Source organism: Lepisosteus platostomus, chromosome 4 (assembly GCF_059453375.1).
Source record: "Lepisosteus platostomus isolate fLepPlt1 chromosome 4, fLepPlt1.hap1, whole genome shotgun sequence".
In the NCBI taxonomy this organism is placed as follows: domain Eukaryota; kingdom Metazoa; phylum Chordata; class Actinopteri; order Semionotiformes; family Lepisosteidae; genus Lepisosteus; species Lepisosteus platostomus.
The window spans coordinates 20,844,462-20,865,057 of NC_142614.1; the positions used below are offsets into that span (position 1 = coordinate 20,844,462).

Sequence of the window (20,596 nt, forward strand, 5' to 3'; positions counted from 1 at the left end):
TGAAGGAGGTAAGGTCCATGACATTGTTTTTTAGTTTGCTATGTATATGAATATTTGTTACAGGAAAAAAAGAAAACTACATTTTAGATGTTGCTCTTCCAATAATAGATTGTAAATGGAGGCATTATAAAATTAGATTTTAAAAACGTCTTAGAATAGGTATGGAATGTCCAGGTGAGTACTTATGAAATTTTCATCTGATGTTACATCATGTTCTTCAGGTTCATTCTTTCAATGAGAAATTAGTTTGTTTTTCACTGTTTTGTCTAAGGTCTTCTTGAACTGGGGTAGACCTACAAGATAAAATTGTGCTGCAGAAAACACTGTTTCAAAAGAGTGTACTTTAAAAAAATTGCGAACGCAAATAAAAAGTCTTATTAAAAGGTAGATGCTACATTAATCTGTGGAGTCACAGTGGGGTCACAGTGTACTGGATTCTGTTTGGTTGGTTATCGTTGGGAAAGTTCAGGTATAAATAGAGTAACCTGTTAACGCAGTTGGTTCTTCAGCTACCCATAAACTGTCATCATGGCAGTACAAATATGCTCAACATATGTGGGTGCAGAGCCTCACATAATGAAAATTAGCTGACTTTCCATTGAGGTAATACTTAAAATATGCACCTAGCACAAAATGGAGCATGCAAAAACAATTATCTGATTGCATAGCTTCGTTTATTATTTAAGGCCTGTTGTATTGTGTAGTTGGGGGAGTATTATAGTAAAAATCTCAACATTAAATTCCTTTTAATACATGACAGTTATTTATATAGCATAAAATATTACAACTTAATTTCTGTGTAACAATGTATGCAACATCCATACTATATTTCCATGACCTTTAAATCGACTTATCAACAGAACAATAAAAAGAGGTACAGTGCCAAAATGTGAAAAATCAAACTGTTGTTTTATAAAAGCAAATGGTTAAAAGAATCACTGTTTCAGCTACGGTATATTGGACAGCACTGGCAATCTTTCACATAACATTGATTTTACAAGTTCTATATTTTCTCACTATTTAGTAAAATGTCAGAGTACTAGACCTTTTATTGCAACTTTAGATGACTTAACAAGTCTTTTAAAACTGTTACCATTATTTGTGTGATACTGCCAACATGAAAACGTTTTTCTTGTCAAGTAATTAAAAAAAGATTAGAAATATGAAAATCCAGAAAGGTTGGACAGGATCCTAGACTTTTTCATTATAAGATAAAACTAAAGAGATTTAGCTGAAATGTTTATTTTAAGTGACTGATGTCACAGGAAACAGGTTTGTGTACTGGGGCTTATACAGGGACTGGTCATGTTGTGTGCTACATACTGTGCAGCACCTGTTCATAGCACAAGAAAATCACATATCAACATTAACTCCTTACATGAAATCCTCAGTGTGATTTGCATTGAATTTTATTTACAATTTGTTTCTAATGAACTTGTAACTGACTTTAAAATAAATTATCAATTGAATAAGCTATTAAATTCAAAACAGAAAATTAAGTTTAATTCTTAACTATTCTTAACACTATTAGACATCTGTATGTATTAAGGAATTCATTTTTGTAAAAAAATGTTTTATAATATCTAATATGAAGGTGCTTAAGTTTAGAAAGCAGATAACATTGTATAAAAAAGGTATTAGGAAATGATACTGATTGATTTTTTAATACAAAGCTGAAAAGATCTCCAAAACATTGCATTTCAAAGTCATCTTTAAAAACTGGAAAATTTAGAAGTCAAAATTAACAAGAAAACATTTTCATGGTGAAATTTTAAATAAGTGATGAGCTTTGACAAGCTGCCTAAAGGATCAAAGGTATCCTAGCAACCATAGCTGGGAGTGATGGAGGGCCACATTTAGTTGTCCATTGTTCTGCCTGTGCTGGTCAGTGTTTGAGTACAATTGTTCGTCTGGAAGAATGATAAATGTTCTGCCAAAAGGAAGTTAAGAAGAAGTGAGGAATTGACCCTGTCACTGCCACAAAACAAAGCTTTTCTCTCCATGGCACTGTTTAAAATTCATGCTGTCTTGGGGTTTGGTGATTTAGACTTTAGTCTGAAAAAACTAATTCTGTGTTTAAACAGAATATGTCCTTCACATACAGATTTTTTTTTCTAATGTAGCGGTCAGTAGACTGACAATTACTCTGTCAGGTGTATATATGATTCCTGATTAACACTTCATGTGCTTTCTTTTCTGCTTCCTTCTTGCAAAGAATATATACATATTGCTGCTTAAATGGGAATAACATAATGTATTTCTACCTTGAAGAAGGTGGAATCACGAAATAAGCTTCTTTATTATTAGTACTGTAGAACTCAGTCTAGAAGATGTCCTTGTCAAGGAAATATTGATAGTATTTTTTTTAAATAAAGGTAAACATTTTTTCCTCTTTTAGTGGTGGTGTGAAGGATCTTTTGGTGTATTAAATTCCTTGATAGCGATGTTGACATTAAGCTACTTCTAATGTCACATTAGTGCTTTAGTACTGATAGCGTTTTTGTTCAAACATTCAAATCTCTGTAATCTTGTACCTTGTTAGAAACTTTCACCTACCACTTCCAAAAGTGCAGTTCTGTTCTTTCTTCCACAAAAGGGAGCCAACTGCAGTTGTGCAGAAAAAATAAAATGGCTAAGAAGAGACAATGAACATTCACTAAGACAAAATTTCAATTATTGGCTTATTAACTGGAAATGTGTTACTTGGGTTAGGGTTAAAGGGGTTAGGGTAGTGATGGTGGAGTTACTTGTGAACAGTGCATATTGAAAGCGAAGACTGGAATTTAGAGCACTACCTAGTAGCCCTCCCCCTGCCCCCAGTGCTTGTAATTCTGGAAGGCCTGTCACCACAGGGGGATGATTATACATCTGAATCGTGACAGTCCGTTCTAGGATGTTAAGTCAGCCGCCACTGCCGTCGCTCAAGAAGGCTAGCATGTTCAGCCACCTCACGTATGAGTGCTTGTATCTGATTTGTGATAGAGATGCAGCAGGTTAAGGCCACACATCTTAAAGGTTCAGGGTTCAAGTAGCTGTCAGACGAAGCTGACGGGCTTGTTTAGATAGTCATCTCATTTCTCCATGAATGAATATATAAATTGTCAGCCCCCCCTCAGTATGCTGGCAGATATTCTCAGCCAAGTCACCTAGTAGTAGATTCTCTTCACCATTTCTTTCTAAGTCTACCAGAGGAGTGAAATTCATGAATCGTGTGTTCCTTGCAGACAATGTAATATTGTCATATTTGTCCAGATGTTTTTTTGTTGAATATTTTTTTACTAAAGTGTTTTGAGCTACAACTGCTTGAAATGTGTGGATCTCCATGTCTCTTACTGCATATATTCCGTTGATTAATATTGGAATTGATACGTTGATAGATAATAGGAGATATTTACTATTTACCCATATCAATGGCTGCTGGTGTGACTCTTGATGGCCCTAAATGAGTTGAGATCTCCACAGAGCTAAGGTCACATTTAGCTAAATGTGAATGTCAGGTGAAGTCAAAGAAAACTGTTACCCTAGCTGGTGCAGTGATCCTTGACCTGTGACCTCCAAAGCTCATGAATTTGGAAGTCTTCTCCTCTGGCCCTCAGGGTGCTTATTACCAAGGCAGTTAAATTTTTTGCTGTTCCTCAACTTGGCTTTGTATGGTTAGAGTGGCCACTGGCAGCCTTTCTGAATGTATCATTGCAGTCTCTTATTTTAAAATTTTGGTGTGAACCAAAACTGCTAAACTTCAGTTTGGGAAGATTCATCCTTTAGATAAGCTTCTTTTTGCTGTTAAAAAAAAACATGATTTTTTTTTAAAAAGCTAGTTAAGGACAAAAGATGTCCCATTGTGAGAACAAACCTTGTTAGAATTCACAAAAATCTTTTTTTATTTACTTAATGGAATTCAAGTGAAAGTGTGTTACTGCACAGAATATAGTCTACTACCTGTAAGATAATACAAAAAAGTTGTTAGTTGTTGCTGTAACCAACCTTGCATGTCAAACTATTGAGGAACACAACTGTTTGATTTGAGTTTTCTTATTTAATGTTTTTTTAGTTTTTCCTTTAGTTTTAATCGTATACAATTGATACCATGTAGCTTAGTAACTTTTTACACCTGGATGTAATGTACAGTATAAGTCTTTCAATGAGTCCATCATATCTGTGAGAGAGTGGGAGGTTGTTTCTAAATAAATCTTGTTGATTTGTGCACCACAGTTGTGAAGGCAATCAAGAAATAGAACACGCAATGATACAAAAAGGAAAATGTCAGAAAGTAACTTTTTTTTTTATTCATCCATTCTTATTTGCTTAGTTTTGTGCCTGGAGTTAAATCCTGAAATTTCCTTTTCTGGGGTCAATGTACAGAAAGTAGACCACAAGAAATCAATTTTATGGATTTTGACTTTACACTTCAATGTGGATAGTGTAGCCATTCTGCAAACCATACTCCTCTTTGCTTTTGTTTTAATTGCAAATCTATAATATCATTGGTTTGTCAACCTCTGTTGACCTAAATCTTCTTGCCTAACAGATTGTCACTGCTGTTGTTGAAATACAGTTTAGTGACCCTAGGGTACATTGTCATCCAACCATGACATTGCCACTATACAGTGTCAGAGCTCTTTACTGCAACAGTATCACACCGAGACTGATTATTGTAACAGTTCATCATTATAAACATCTTTTCCTATCATTCTCATTTTTTATCGGGTGATAAGAGTATAAGTGAGATACCGGAAATTTGGGTTTTTCGCTTTGGATTTTTTTGGACACTTTTGAACAGAGCTGCTGGGTCCAGCAGTGCTCCAGTAGTCTCCCGAAATAAAAAACACATAGTAAGTAGCACCTTTAATATTGAAAAATATTAATACTAACTTTCTTTAAAACTTTCTTCTAATGCATGTCATGGTGCAGATTTATTTGTTTGGTACAAGATGAATTTAGTTATGGAATGTGAATTGGGTTTTTTCCCCAGTTTTATGTGGATGGAATCACATGCATCATTTTGAAATGCTTTTAACTGCATTTAATAGATAGTTCTGGTCTACTAAATAGTGGATAATCTTAGATTCTTACTAGCATTTAGAAAATTTGTGGAATCACATACATAAATTCAGATTACTTAAAATTCCACTTAACAGTTATTTTACATCTACAATAAAGAGCCAGAAAGAGGGTGCATCTCTGAAATGGCAGTAATGTTTTGTGTGCGTGTCACACTTCAAAGGTTTGTTTTTTTAGATCAAAGCTTTCAGACAGGGGAGTTGCAGAATGTCCTCTCAGGCCACCATAGGGGCATATTGTTCAGGACGCATAAGGAAACACAGCCACAAGCACTGTTGTCCAGAAGGTGGTTTCTCTCTCTTGTGCTGTCAGCAGAGCACATCTCTGTGCTAAGATCATAAAGAGTATAGTTACAACACATATCCTTTTTTGTAATTCTCAATGTCAGCTAATTTGAAATTCAGCATCTGTTGCACTTTAAAATGCATCATGAGTATTCTCAAGTTTTTTTTTGCAGCTTTAACCATTTAAGGATATCTTTATCTGTTTAAATGTGTTTTGTAATTGATAGTAGCTGATTACAGTTTAGTAAAATATATATATACTGTATTATGGAATTTACTCATTAGGAAATGAAAGGTGATGAACACAAGAACAATAATGTTGAGATTCTATGCAGTTGATTGAAGAAATACATTTTGTCTATCCAGTACTTTTGGTTGCTGGTAAAAGTGATTTCAAGGCATGAAGTTGTACAGTGGTATAATCAATAACTGAAAACAGTTTGCCTCAGAAAATAATTTCATTCTAAATTGTTTAAATGCCTTACAAAAAGAGAAAGCAGTCTTATCTTTGAATTGTCCATATACTATCCCAGACTCCCATTCCCTATGGATTAATGGAACATTAAGTAATTTACCAATATTTAGCCAGATCTGTTTTTTTCTACATACCTACCATTCCGTAGAGCTATATTCATAAATAAGGCCTCCAGCTCTGTGCTTCAGTGTCATAAGGCACTTTTATTACAAAAAAACATAAATTGTAAAAAAATCAATATCAATCATATAAAAGAAAAACTAAGAAATTGTGTTTGCATGCAGTTCTGATCCATACTGAAGCATTGCAGTAAAGCTTTTTTAATTACTGGGTGGGACACAATCACTAAGCTAATTTTAATTGAGTTTGTATTTACTGCTTGCTTTTCCTATGTGGTGTTTGTTTTGCATTTTCTTAGAAGGAGATATCTGCAAAGCTGTTTGTGAAATCTTATTGACTCCTGATGGTGTAACTTTTGCACCCTGCTTAATTTTGCCCTTTGTCATGCAGACCGTAGTAAATTTTCTCCGTTTGAATGGGATTCTCTTGTCACTGTTATAAAGCCTACAGCTGTTGTGAGACTGTGGCAGGTGCAGAACACAAAAGAGGCTGTCATTTAGTCTTGAAATCATGAGCCATCTCAAAAGTGTTGAAATGTCCTTAATCATCTAAATCTCTTTTATATTGGTACACTGTCAAAGGCTTTTGATAAGCATTCTATGGAATATAAAAAATACTGCTAGCTTTATGAGAGAGCAGTAGTTTTGTTTTTATTATTGATTGAAACACCTGTAAAAGATGATCACTATTATTGAATTAGAATTTTTTTAAATGATTCATTATTTATATATATATATCTCATAGTAAGCATAAAAAGCAGAACAAAACTGCTTCTCAATTTCATAATGTACAAATTGAATGCCAAATAGTAATGAGTGCTGGGAGGTAGAAACTTGAGAAACATTTTTTTAGACTTGGTTACTTTCATGCTTCTGTTTTGGACAGCGAGAAAAAAATTGTGGCTCTGTTTGGGCTTATAGCATCTCCACTGTAGTGGAGGTGAAGGGGTTAAGTTATTGGAGACCCTACCCATTTTTTTACTTTATTACATTTAACTGTATATGTTGTATTAAGCATATGAGAAGTCTTATCATTTTGTGCTACATGTAAATTATTAAGCGCTAATATCTTTTTTTTTATCTCAGCACTGAATACTGTATATTATTTTATAATGTGTAAAGTGTTTAAGACTATGTAATGTTTCATAGCCGTTCAGGGACGCCAAATATGTAAGAAAACCGGCTCAGGGACGCCAAATATGTAACGTTGCCATAGCCAAAATGTAATGTAGTGGCTCTCTGAAGGCACCAGTTCTGTAGGGTTTGGGCATTTACTGAGACAATTATTAATTGTAGCAGTAAATCACAAAGTTGTTTCTTTTGATGGCTTTAGAATCCAACCATGCGACATAACTCAAACAATGCACACACACAGGTACTAATACACGAGGATACATTTATTAATACATAAAATATGCATATAAACCTAACAGGTCTTATCGTGAGGGTTATCAGAATACAAAATATATATATTCAGTCAGTTACGAAGTGTTACATATATCAAGAGGACATACGTTCAGTATATCATTCATTAAGACCGTTTCATAAATGAACTTGGTTATAACTTCTACATTAGATACTCAAGCAAGTACATAACTCTTAGGAATTAAATTGATATCAACTGGTTTGGATAACAATTGAATTCTCGAGCTGTAATGCATTGAAGTTGAATACTCATCCAATTTCTGGGGATTCAGATCTCCTGCGGGCACAAAGAAACAGTTGCAGGCTGTTGCTGTCCAATCCGCGCTCTCTGGCTCGGTGCCAGGCTGTGCTGTGTGGCTTGCGACGGTGCGCTGCTGATGCTCACTGACCGGCTAGTTAGTGTTGGCTTTAACTAGCACAGTTTGCGCACAGGAGAAAAAATGACTGTGGGTCCCAGCAAGTCAGGAAGAGGACCGGTTCGTTCCTGATGAAGAGCTAGTTCTGAATAGTGATTCAGCTGTCCACAGTTCCGACCTGTTCACGAGGCCTGCTGCTGGTGCTAACCTCGAGTGGATCCTCTGGTTACTCTCTGGCAACCTCCGCTCTAGACTCTTAGAACAAAGGAAAGTTCTGGCACTCGGACACAGTGGCCGTTCCGTGATTGTCCGGGCTGAGTCTCAGGATGGTCAAGAGGCGCGCTGCGAGAATGTCCTGCCCTTGGGAGCCTTCTGCTCCTGGGCCGTCCTGCCCTGGAATTCTCCTTTGAATTCCCTTTAGGACAGTCCACAGAATTCTACTGAATCCCTTCTGAATCTCACAGGCTCTCTGTGTTGCCTGTTTTTACCTGGAGGAACTTCAGCTCATTGATTGGCTGAAAGTTCCATGGGCATCAGAGTCCCACGTGGGTTACTCGGCCCTACCAGTCCCTGATTGGTTGATAAAGGTGAGATATGAGTCACTTACTCCTGACACTTAGGAATGCAATCCAGATGTCCAACTCGCACTCCCTAGACAGATAGGTGCCAATGGATGACCATTGATCATGATAGCCAGGCTTAGCTAAGTGCATCCCCCTTTGGGAGCTGTCCTAGGAAACCTTATCAAAGGACCTTAAAGCAGCCTGCATGAATAGTTTCTCTGTGGCTGCACCACAGAGATTAACAGAGAAATGGGGCCTCATTTGGGAAGCTCAGAAACACTTAATTCTGCCTTATTAATAAGCCTCGCCGCTACAACTATAAACATTCAGTGAAAATATAACAGTTCATAATGTTATGTTTTGCTCTTTTAGCTCTCCAGTATACGGAAGCGCATTGCTGCCACTAAGAGAAAAAAAAATTTGATATCTTATCTCATAATTATGAGATAGCAATGCTTGTGTCAGTTTATGTTTAACCTGTTATGTTGTGCACTGAACGCATGTAGAAGCTACGGTGAACTTGGCTGGCACTTTCAGTTTAATGATTGTGTCCAGCACTGCAGAATTTGTACAGATTTCGGCTGGGCGATATGGCCAAAAACATTATCACAATAAAAATTTTCATATAAGTCGATATCGATAATGATCCCGTTAAATGTCAAATCATTATTTCTTTCAAGTTTAAAGGCAGATTTTTTCTCATGCGTAAAAGTTGAAGAAACCAGACAGTTAATTGGTAAATTAAACAACTCTTTATTTTAAGAACACAACAAACACTTGCCAAACAGCAGAAACATAAAACAAATCTGAGGTAAAGAGTGTTCAAGTCTTTTTTATGTAAAAATATGCATGAGTAAAATTTACAAAATAAATATCTTAATAGAAAAATTAAATACTGCAGTGTGATAAAACACACATAGAAGATGGCTCAGACAGACTGCAAAGTTTAAAGTGCTCTGTTTTATGTCTGATCGTAAAAAGCCAAAAAATCTCCAAATTACAGAAGTTGAATGACCTTTTCTGGTCGTTGGCAGCACTACATTTGCTTCCGTGTCGCTCATTTCTCCACTCTAACTACAATCCTGTCAGCCACCACTGTGTGGGTAAACAACACCACGGTCTGCAACACGCATGTGCACTCGCGCAGTATTTTGTGCGCATGCGCATATCATGCGCAAAGCATAAACATACATATCGAACATTTGTTAAAATTATATCGAGGAAAATTATATCGCATTAATTATCGTTATCGAATTATCGCCCAGCACTACGGTGACGTCACCGCCCTTCCCTGGTTATAGCAGAGACCAAAGCCGCCGGGCTGAGGGGAGATCTCCCCTTAGCTCAGCCGGCTGGTTCCCTGTTGAGTGCTGCCGGAGACCTGTGTTTGAGCCCCAGTGGTGAAGGGCCGAACTGATGGGAGCTGCGAGGGCGCAAACCCATGAGAATTAATACCCGAAGCTCTATAGTATTAAAGGAATAAATTAAAAGTTTGTTCCATGCTAAGAAGAGAAGAAAAGAAACACAACGTTTTGGCTGTGAGGGCTTCACAGACTAAATGTTCTTACTTTGTTTCTCTTTTCAGCATGGAATAAACATGGAATAAATAAAGAGAAAAAAGCATGGAATAAATGGAGGAAAAAAAAGTAACACAACATTTCAGCTGTGAAGCCCTCACAGCCAAAACGTTCTTTTCTTCTCTTTTCAGCATGGAATAAACCTTTAACGTGTTCCTTTGCAGCCTAAGCATGCTGAGGTAGCTACCTACTTGAAATAGGTATTATACGACAATTGCGCTGACGCGTGAGCACATAAAGTACGTGAGAATTACTAAGTCATAATTAAAAGATAATTTTTTTGTAATTACGAGATGCGTTTCTCGTAATTCCAAGATAAGGGGCAATGGGCTTCCGTACCAGTAGGAGTTACTTTATGTCCAATATATAACAAAATACTTTTTCTAATTTTATTTTATGCTGCTGCTGTTGTTTTTTTGTGTCATACACCATAAGAGCAAAGGGGGTGTTAACCTAAAATTCCAGATGCAGGTAAATCTGAAATAAGTCGTATAAAGGCTAACGGCTCTTTTGCATTCCACTCTTGTACAGTAATTCCAGGGGTTAGCATGTATGTGTATGTTAATATTATAACAATTACAGAACAATAAAACTGCACATTTAAATACTAATAAAAGTCATACAGTATCTCTTGAACAAAATTATTCTTATTTTGCTGTTTGTAGCATTTTTAGTTATTAAATTTTGTGCCATTGTCTTTCAAAGTAGTGTACTTTTTACTAGGCTTATTTCATTAAAGGATGTGCTTGGTCTTATGGTCTTTACTTTGTGGTAGTATTTTTTTACATTTCACATTCTGACTGACATAAGCTAGCTTCCTGTTTTTTTTTTAGTTTCTAATGTAAATTGGTCCACAGACACTAAGGTCTGCATTAATAAAAAAAAGCCCCATGCACGTAACCACTGATGTCATGGTTCCTATAGTGAAATGTAAACATTTTGTGATAAGTTCGATTTCTTTTTCCCCGTAGCATGAAAATTCTATAATTCCCATGAAGGAAGAACGTCCCATCAGTTCATGTGTATAGATCAACCCGGAGTAAAGCAGTTTTAAAAGGTCACAAGAAGACAGGTTGGAAAAGTGAATATTGCATGTTTATTAATGTTAACATAAAGTTGTAAGTTTCCTTTCTTTTTTATGCATGGAACAATGTATTTTGTTGCTGAAAGTTTGTTTACCTCAAGAATAAGTTTAGTATGTATCTTGGTCATTATGTGCAAGTAAAGAGAGCTCTGGCTAACCAGAGCTACAAAATCAGACGTTTTTACTTTACATTCCATGTCCACTTCAAAAGAGACATTTATCCTACACTTAATCCTGTTTATACTGTGGATTAGGAATATCCCCTTGTTCTAGTGTCACTGCTGTATCTGAAATAGGTTTATCATTTTCTAGTTGACATAAAATCCTGCTATCCCCAATTCTGATTTCCTCAAAGCTGTACCCTTGGGTCTGCCTTTCAGTTGTATGGTGACTTACTATAGATTCAGGAATTGCATTTAAAACTGAAGTAGGCCCTTGCTAACCTGGGTAACATTTGTTTTATCTAACCTCCTGGATTCTTACCTACATAAATCAGTTACATTAGACCTTTTTAACACACATAACCCCAAAAGTAATTCACTTAGTGGTGTTTAAATGAATGCATGTTTTGGTTATTATGCATTTATTCTTTCCAACATTTTAACATTTTATTTCCTGTTAACAATAAAATGCAAGTAATTGAAAACTTAAAGCCTTTCATGACCATATAGTTTCTAATTAAACATATTATTCGTTCTCATAAGTGTTCAGTTGAGTAACTGAAATGTGCTCGGCTCATTTGGACCAAAGAACAGAATGTTGGTGTTTGAACAATGTAGGTGGGCCAGTGGTGTGAAACACCATTAAAATTAAAATCCTCTTTTCAGTGTCGGTTGTTAAGAAGGCAATGCTAGTTGCTCAGAATATTTCATCTGAGGCTTTTCAACTTCCTTCTCTCAAATGTTTTTTTTGTCAGGGGTTTCCTTTACTCTCCGCACTTTAAATTCTTCCAATCATTTTGTTCTTGAATTCAGAAAATAGTTACCTGCTGCTCTTATCATTTATTTAAGTTTTTAAACTTTTTAAAATAAATTTGTAAAGCAACATTCAGTGTTCTTCCATCATTTGTTTTCCACACCAGACTTTGCACCCTGTTCCTTAACTAATAGCCTCTCACAAAGAAAGTGTCACCAATTGAACTGGACAACAATCCTTTTCTTTTACACAGGCTAATTCACTCCATTTAAATTCTAGTGTTTGCTGTGATTTGTCTTGGTTATCACAGACTCAAAACAAATGCTAGATCATGAATAACAGCGTGGCCAAAATGTGTGAAAATAAATAGTCTTGTGTTTTCCTGTTCTGTGTGAGAAAGACAGTTTCCTTAAGAACTGTTAAATACGTATTTGAAATCAAACAATTTGCAGACATTTGCATTAAAATACCTCTTCTTGAACAAATAAATTTGCTGTCTTTTTTTCATACACTGTATGTGTAACCACAAGAGAGAAGTACAGTAAGGTCTGCCTTGTTATCTTGTTGTAGAACAGACACATGATCTTCACTGGTCTGAAGAATGATCTTAATCTAGTCTTAGTCACAGTATTCAAGTTAAGCAATGAATGAATTTTAATTATTGCTTTCAAAAAATATTTATCTGTCAAGAACTAGAATGTTGCATAAAGAAGTTGATAAGCAGTCTGAGGGGTGCAGAAGTCAGCCAGTAGATTCTTGGGACTACGGAGAATGCTTTTTTTACCCAGACATTGCTGTTTTGGATCAAGTGTATGGCATAAACCATATCTTTGCTTAAGGATTCAGGAGATAGACAAAGACTGATGTCTGTTGGTTGGGCTCAAATCACTTACAGTATAACTGGCTTGCTTATACATCAAAGATCCCTGTAGCCTGTTAGACACGTTTGAGTTTGCAGTGTTAATGCATGAAATCTGCACCTCTCCTCTCCGTGGTGCCATAACTACTGATTAATTGGAGCTGTGGGCCAACAGTGTGAATAGGAAGCATATAGACTGACGAGCTCATATCAGAGTAGGCCTGTATGTTCTTTATCCTGTGTAAGTATGAGATTTGGAGCTGTGAGCTGGTTTCCTGAAAAAATATTGGTAGAACTGACTATATTTAAGAAGAGTATAGGTTCAGACATTGAGAGCAGTAGACAGTGGGTATGACTGGTCCTCAGTTACACCTGCTTAGTCATAGCTGGGTTGTGGTTATGAATCAGTCTTTTTAAAAACACTTTAACTGGACAGACTGTTTTTTTCCTTAAAGTGTGAATGTTACGCTTTTTATTCATTGTTTGACTTTACGTCATTAAATGTGTAGAGTGTGATAAAATGTTAAAATATAACATGATATTGAAATTCCTGACTACCTACTGTTTATGATCACATTGCAGAGGTTTAAATATGTAAGCAAGCTGTATTCATATGATAAGACAGCACAGATGGAAATTATATAGGGGAAAAATTTGTCATTTTGGAACCAGCTATTAGTTTTTAATTTTCCGTTCTCTTTGATGTCTATGATGTGTTGACTTTTTTTTTTTGTTCCTCACCTGTTCTTCTTTTAACTCAGTCATCGTCTGTGAGTCTGCTTAATTTATGCTCCAGAATGTGCTAAATATCTGCACTGGCTAGTTTTCAGAAGGCTTTGGTCTGAAGTGTAGTATCTAATTTTTCTGTCCAAGTATATCTGTGAATTGGAAAAAAAAATATACCTTAGGGTATGGAATAGGAATAATTATATAGTAACCAAAATCTCAATTGCGGAGCAAACAATACAGCTGTCAGGAACAAAAATTATTTTAGTTCAAAAGAGCAGTACGGATTGGTTTTAGCCAGTTTGCATGTTTTGTTATTGTCATAAGCCTTAAGGCAGTGGTTCTCAAACTGTGGTACGCGTACCAGGAGTGGTATGCGGAGTTCCGCCAGCTGGTACGCCATATGACCCTGGAACTTTGTTGTGTGCGCTGAAAAATCGGGACGGGTTTTCATATTTTCTATTTTAATACATGTCGAATACGCAGCCTAGTACTACAATACAGCGCGCGCTAATGCTTGAGTGGACACAGAGCTATAATGTAATTCTGTACCATTCTATAGGAATGTGTGCTACAAACGTAAGTGACCAATTGTATTTTAAAAAAAAAAGCTATCTCCAGCAAATAGGGAGGTAGGAGAATGTGTGTGATCTTGGAACACTGCCAATGCTGTAAGGAATGCATAGAAATGCATGCTACCGTACGAATGCTGGTAATCTTGTGAGTACAGGAAAGCGTGATAGATAACAGAAAAATATTTTAAGAACTGTTCTAAGTTAATTGAGAAAAATACACCGAGCGTCTCTGTTTTTTGCTCCCATGCGCATGAAATAAAAACTTCTTTTAACTTCTGAGACAGACTCCTGAAACGGAAACGGGGAAAAATTCAAGCTTGCGGATTGCTAAAGCAGGTAAGCCCCACACTATTGTTGAAGAACCTTATTTACTGTTGGCAAAAGAGCTGACACGTATTATGTGTGGGAAAAAAAGCTGCTAAACAGCTCAATCTGCTGCCCCCTTTGAAAGACACAGTCACTCATAGAATTATTGAAATGGCGGATGATATCAAAAGTACGCTGATAGAGCGCGTTAAGATGAGCAGATGTTTTTTCACTGCAATCAGATGTAGTCGATTTGGCCAATTTGCTCGTTTACGTTAGATACGAGTTTGAGGGTACGCCCCATGAGGACTTTCTGTTCTGTAAGCCGCTACCAACAGGAACTACAGGAGAGCACATATTTCAGCTTCTGAATGAATTTATCGAAGAGAATGTCATCGACTGGATAAAATGCGTCGGAGTTTGTACAGACGGTGCTAGAGCGATGACAAGCCGACATAGCGGTGTAGTTGCACAAATTAGAGAGGTTGCTCCAGAAATGAATGGATGCATTGCAACATCCACCGCGACACCTTTGCCGTCAAAAAAATTCCTGGCGATTTAAAATCTGTTAGACTCTTGTGAATTATTGTATCAAGGCTCGAAAAATGAATTCACATCTGCTTTGCTCAACTAAACAGGCTCACCCCTCTTGCTGAAATGCTTTTTTATTTATTTTTAATTGTTGTTGTTCCTGTTTTTTTTTCTGTAAAGCCCTTTGAGAAGCCACCCTTAAACACAAAGACAGTATTTAGGAAGAATGTTAGCTAAGGAGAAAAGAATAACCGGTAAAAAAAACTTTGTCTAACTTTGGTTAGACTAAGTATTTTTAGAGTCCTGACAGGTCACTTCCTTAAAAGTGTGGTTCACTTTCATTGTCACAGATGGGAAATTTGCTTTGCAGGCAGGTAAACAATACATTGAACACAATTTGAGCCCATTAACATTTATGAGACACATGTAATTTCAAAAAGAAAATAAATATACAAATAAAGTAAGATATACAATGAATTTTTCAAATCAGGCAGGTTAATAGTCAAGGAAATAAAAGGTTGCATTTGAATCTGGGTAGTATGAAATGACACCCAAAAGGAAGGAGCTCATGTTCACTGAACAAGGGGTAGTCATGGCAGAAAATGATTAAAGTAAAGGGCTTATTGACTTATAGAAGACAGGTATCGGCAATAATGCATTTCACAAACTGCTGTTCTCTTGATCAGGGACAGATGACTACATGAATTAAATCTCCATGACAATATTCTGATGATAAAATGTAGAATTTACTCCGTGGGACAGCCTAGTGTTGACATTTTTGTTTGTCCTGGAAGATTCTTTTGTGGATGAGAATGAAGCTGTTAATTCACACACTGTTTGTGTGATTTTGGTTAACCTTCTGTATGAAATGAATCTAAAGTTTAAGTCTCCACCTCCTTTGATATCTGGTTAGAAAAGGTTGGAGAGAAATATATTTGTTAAATCCAATGTTTAATTATTTACCAAATCTTTTTTTCCGGCTTTCACAAGGTAGTAGAAAGTGGTGTGGGGGAATGCTTGGATCTGACTGACTTTGTTAAAAAGTGTCTCATGGCTCATGGCAATAGATTCACAAACCTTGATTAACACTAATCCTGGATGACCTAATGAGAATTTAGATTTCGGAACTTGCGCGAATGAAGGACTGTATTTGTATTTTATTTTTGAATGTCAAGTGCAACACTGCAGCACAAGAAAAACTAAATGTGTTATGTGATAGAGCATGGTGTGATTTTTCCAAAAACCAGGATTTTTGCTGAAATAAATTGGACTGTGAACTGTGTGGCATGTAAGAGAAGCCTCTGTTTGTTGGTGCTTTATCCAAGTGAACCTGTGAGAAAATGGGTTTATGTGGAGTTCTTATGAATCATACAACAACTGCAGAAGCACAAATGTTCAGTGCAAAACTGGAATAATTCACAACGAAAGAAAGCCTGAAATGTAACTGTACTGGGGAAACTGTCAAATCAATAATGAATGATGTGGATAAAAACTGAACCTCTTCATTTTCCTAGTATGCAAACTTTCTAGGTCATGTTTGTGAAGTGCAAGCCAAGCTCAAAACATCTCTCTGTACTTACTGCACTGAACAGTGCATTAATGCATTCTATTATAAAATAATTATAAAATTTTTAAATCATTTTAATTGTGTGATAGTATTTAACAAATACTAAAAATTCTTTGAAGGACCGCACTCGGAGTACAATTGTTTATATCAGGAGATAATTATAATAATGGTTAAAGAGCAGTTTGTGTTCTTCAAAGAGATCTGACGTAACACATAAGCACATACAATACTTTGTATCTAGAACAAGAAATTATTTTTAGTGTTTTGAATTTGTGGAATTTCGTTGACTAACAAATGCATAGACCTTATTTATATTAGGGTGAAATTTTACTAACAAATTCTTGCTTAAGGTGATGCACAATTGTTTTTGCTAGAACACTTTCCAAACAACATTCACATGTAACCTACTGTAGTTTCAAAGGCAATTGACATAGTGTCGTTGTCTCTTCAGGTGCTACTGTTTGCATATGTTGAATGCCCAGACTAATAAACAAGACTGTAATAAATAGCTTACCCTATTATGGGTTTGTTAGAATGGTTTTAAACTATCACAACTTTCTACCAGAATTTTTTTTTATTTTTATTGAATGATAATGTATTTTATCTGAATTAATATGGGAAGAAAAACACAGAAAACACCTTTGGAATGTTTTTTTTATTTAATCCTTTATACAAACGCCTTGCGAGCAGGAGCTGTTGAAGGCCGTTCACTCAGTTGCTTGTTTACCAACGGGCTGAAACACTGGAATTTTAACACACCAGCGTTGTCACTGTGCATTGAAAATATGTAATAGGTCAAGGAGAGCTTAAGGGGGGCTGTAAAGGATCTGGTCAACCAAGGCTAAATAGGATACTCTCCTGTAACTGTTAATAAGTCAGTACCTACTGTGGTAAAGCAGGCAGCTGCTTCTGGACATCATAAGAAGCGGCATCACCAGAATTTCAAATTGCCTTTGCTCTTTTAAGTTTCCCAAAATAGCAGAAGGTTACATGCTTAAGCTGTTTTGGGCTATAGGTTGGATTTACTTCAAGAAAATAGTATCCGTAGATTATATTTTAACTGCATTTAACTGAATGTTGCAAACATATAACACTCGGTTGCACTTGTATTTTAGGGCTTATCTGTTTATTAGCATTAGATTACACTCATTCTAAAGATTTTACCAGGGACCTGGTTTTAGTGCATTTTTCAGTTTTGTTTAAAGATTTTTTAATGTCAAAGATGTTTATAATTCTTTATATGTAATTCTGCTGTTAAGGACATTCAGTAGTTTTTGGGGACAGTCAGCAGCTATCTCAAGCTAAGCCAGATTTCCACTGAAATCACCAGACTCTCCAGCAGTGTTTCATGGCAGTGATTTTTTTGGCTTTAATACAGGAAAACTGGCACCCCTCCTTGAAAGGACGATATTATTGAAATCAGACTCAAGCCTGGAGTACAAACACGGGTAGAGTAATATTGAACCAGATGTCCTGAATCATTCTTGCACTCCTGCCCATTCCAGCAAGGCAACCATGTGTTTCAGTAAGGTCCCTTGATCCATCTGCATTAAGCTATCTGAGCAGGTGTGGACCCTGTGGATTCTTGTCAGCCAGTGCTTCTCTTTGCAGTGTGTATTTGAGTGCCATCAACAACCCGTTTAATATATTATAAAGTGGTATAAATGATTGTTCATGCGTTTTTATAAATGGAAACAACTGCATTAGATTTCACATAGTTTAGTCAAAAATCTCTCCTTGTAGTCTAGTTGTCTTCTAATTTATCTCATTAATTAGTGATGAGAAAATTAATGTATAGTGTTCTTTGTTTAAAGCAAAGCTACCACATTTGGAAATTATTTGCTTTCTCCCATTAAGAATCTACACTTCCAAAAAGACTGTTTCAAGTGGAAAACTGTTTTTGTTTCCCCTTTTTCCTGGCTCTCTGAAAATGACCTTCAGCTTGCATGTCTGTCTCTTTTAAAAAAAAAGTTCCATGTGGCCATAGCTCAGAATTCAACTACAGGAACACCATTGTAAAAGTGGAGTTTGGGTTGAGACAGATTTAGAAATTGGAAGCCACCTTTACATGCCTGCCATTCTAAAATTCACATTTTGAGCTCTAAAAATGTGAGTTCTAGAAAACACCACTGGACGGTACTTGAAATCGAAAGTATTCTTCAGCAAATAATATGCTAATGAGTCCAATTCTTTTTTAGAACTAGTTTCAGTTAATACTAATAAGTGCAATTGTTTTAGCCGGAATTGACTGTGCTGGGTGTGTTATTTTGAAAAGCATCACGTCACTAGCTAAAGATACCCTTCGAAGTGTGGTTGACCCTTAATGTTTCTTTAGTGTGGTCATTTAGGGTTAACTTGCAAACTCAGCATATATCTTGTATATAGCAATTATGCTTGAGACTATCCATTTACTGTCCTTAATGTAACGTTCACTGTGCCCAGTACTTCCTGCTTCAGCTCTATGGTTTTCAAGGCTCGTCCAGATGATAGTCTGAGGTTGGTAACTACTGCTTTTAAACTGGCTTAAGTATAATTTGTAATTTGTTTTGAAACGCACATTATCGGACTGAAAACAAACCCATTTAAAGAAAGTTATTGTTGACATTTCTTTTACCCGACTGAAGTATGGCCACCCCCTTCCCTCCCCGCCATAACTATGTTGTCAACAAATATTGTGTTGGCAGTATTGCAGTGATATTGATGTGCTTCATGTCTTGTTGTTCGAAACTGCAGAGCAGCATCTGATCTTTTGTCACCACACTCCAAAAATATGAATTCGTAGAAACATTCAGACCAGTTGCAGGTCATGCAGACCGATCTATTTAACACCAATTTCAAAATAAATTACCCTTTTCATCAAAAAGAGAACAAAAAAATCAGTCCTTTGATTTCAAGCACGTAACTGGCCTTTCATGTTTATATTGCTTGTTTATAACCGCTTAAAAGATTAAGAAGATTTAACATTTAATGTTAGTTGAGAGCTCTGCAGAACACCAAATAATTTGAATTATTGTTACAAAGCTGGCATCAATGACAAGCATAGTATTCCTGAAACACCTGGCCATCAGTTTAATGAAAACCATAGATAACCATATCACAAAATTAACGTCCTAGTCAATACTTAGTATTGCATGTGTATATTGATTGTTTTTATATGTATTGTTATAATAAAAGTCATATTTCAGAAATTATGTATAGTATAGACAGGGGTACAATATCTTGGAATGCTGTTAAGGATGTTCATGTTACAAGTTGAATCTTAATTTTAAAATATGGCTGGCAGCTAGAAGAGAACTTTACAAGGAGTTTGGAAGGGAAGCTGAAAGGAGAATAAAAAGGACAGAAGTAAGAGAGTTTATAAGGAAGGATGGAAGGGGAGAGAAAGAACAGGTAACCATGGTGGAGAGAAGGGCCGGTCATTCAGAGAACACATGACATGACAACAGACGCAGCTAAAGTGCTGCAGGCCAAGTAAGTAATAAGAAGAGATAAAGGAAGCTGGTAAACCAAAGGTCAGTCTAAACTTTGTTGAGATTCAGACGGATTGTTGCACACTGACTCCAGCTATATGTTGGCAAAGAGAAGTGCAACAGTAGTGATGATAAGTGAAAGGACAGTGGTTCCCACAGTTAACCAAGCCCCAGTGCACTAGAGAACTCTTGAGTATCATAGGTTGTAGATATTGGCTGACCAATAACTAGTACTGAAATGTAGGAAGTGCCAAAGAAAAGTCCTTTGTACCATTGTTTTCTGGGGAATTAATGACTTTGCAGTTAGCATCCCTAATAAGTATTTGTATGTGGTTTCATATACTGATATCAGCTTTCTCATTTAATAGACTGTTGTGTGATCTCAAAATTACATAAAAGTATAGTGAATGTGTTTTTTAAATTAAATGAAAACAAAATGTAATTAAGTATATTGATTGAAACACTGTATGCAAACACCAGCTTCAATCTAGAAATGTCAGCTGTCTGACCTAATTTGATTATGCGGCCAAAGCAAAGTCAAATCTGTGAGTAAGGCAATAGTTAAATGTAAAAATACTTTGCACATCTTTATTACTTTATGCGCAGTATGGACTAAAAACAAATTGAGTGCGTCTTCACTGATATTTGTTCAATAGCTGAAACCACAAAGCACAGATGACATGGGAAGAGAAACTGGCAAGCT

At 36.2% G+C, this 20,596-nt stretch overlaps 1 protein-coding gene across 10 annotated transcripts in view; it reads left to right on the top strand.

Annotated features, from left to right (window-relative positions):
• Nucleotides 1-20,596, top strand: part of sema4d (sema domain, immunoglobulin domain (Ig), transmembrane domain (TM) and short cytoplasmic domain, (semaphorin) 4D) — a 72,614-nt gene that overhangs the window by 22,370 nt on the left and 29,648 nt on the right. For 2 of the 10 annotated variants that reach the window (XM_088628969.1, XM_088628972.1), the window contains exon 3: nt 10,832-10,932. The exons of 7 other annotated variants lie outside the window; for them this stretch is intronic. The gene's annotated coding sequence lies outside the window, so the exon portion shown is untranslated. Of the gene's footprint in view, nt 1-10,831; nt 10,942-20,596 lie in introns of all 10 variants that reach the window. One more of the 10 variants, XM_088628971.1, reaches the window with a different exon arrangement.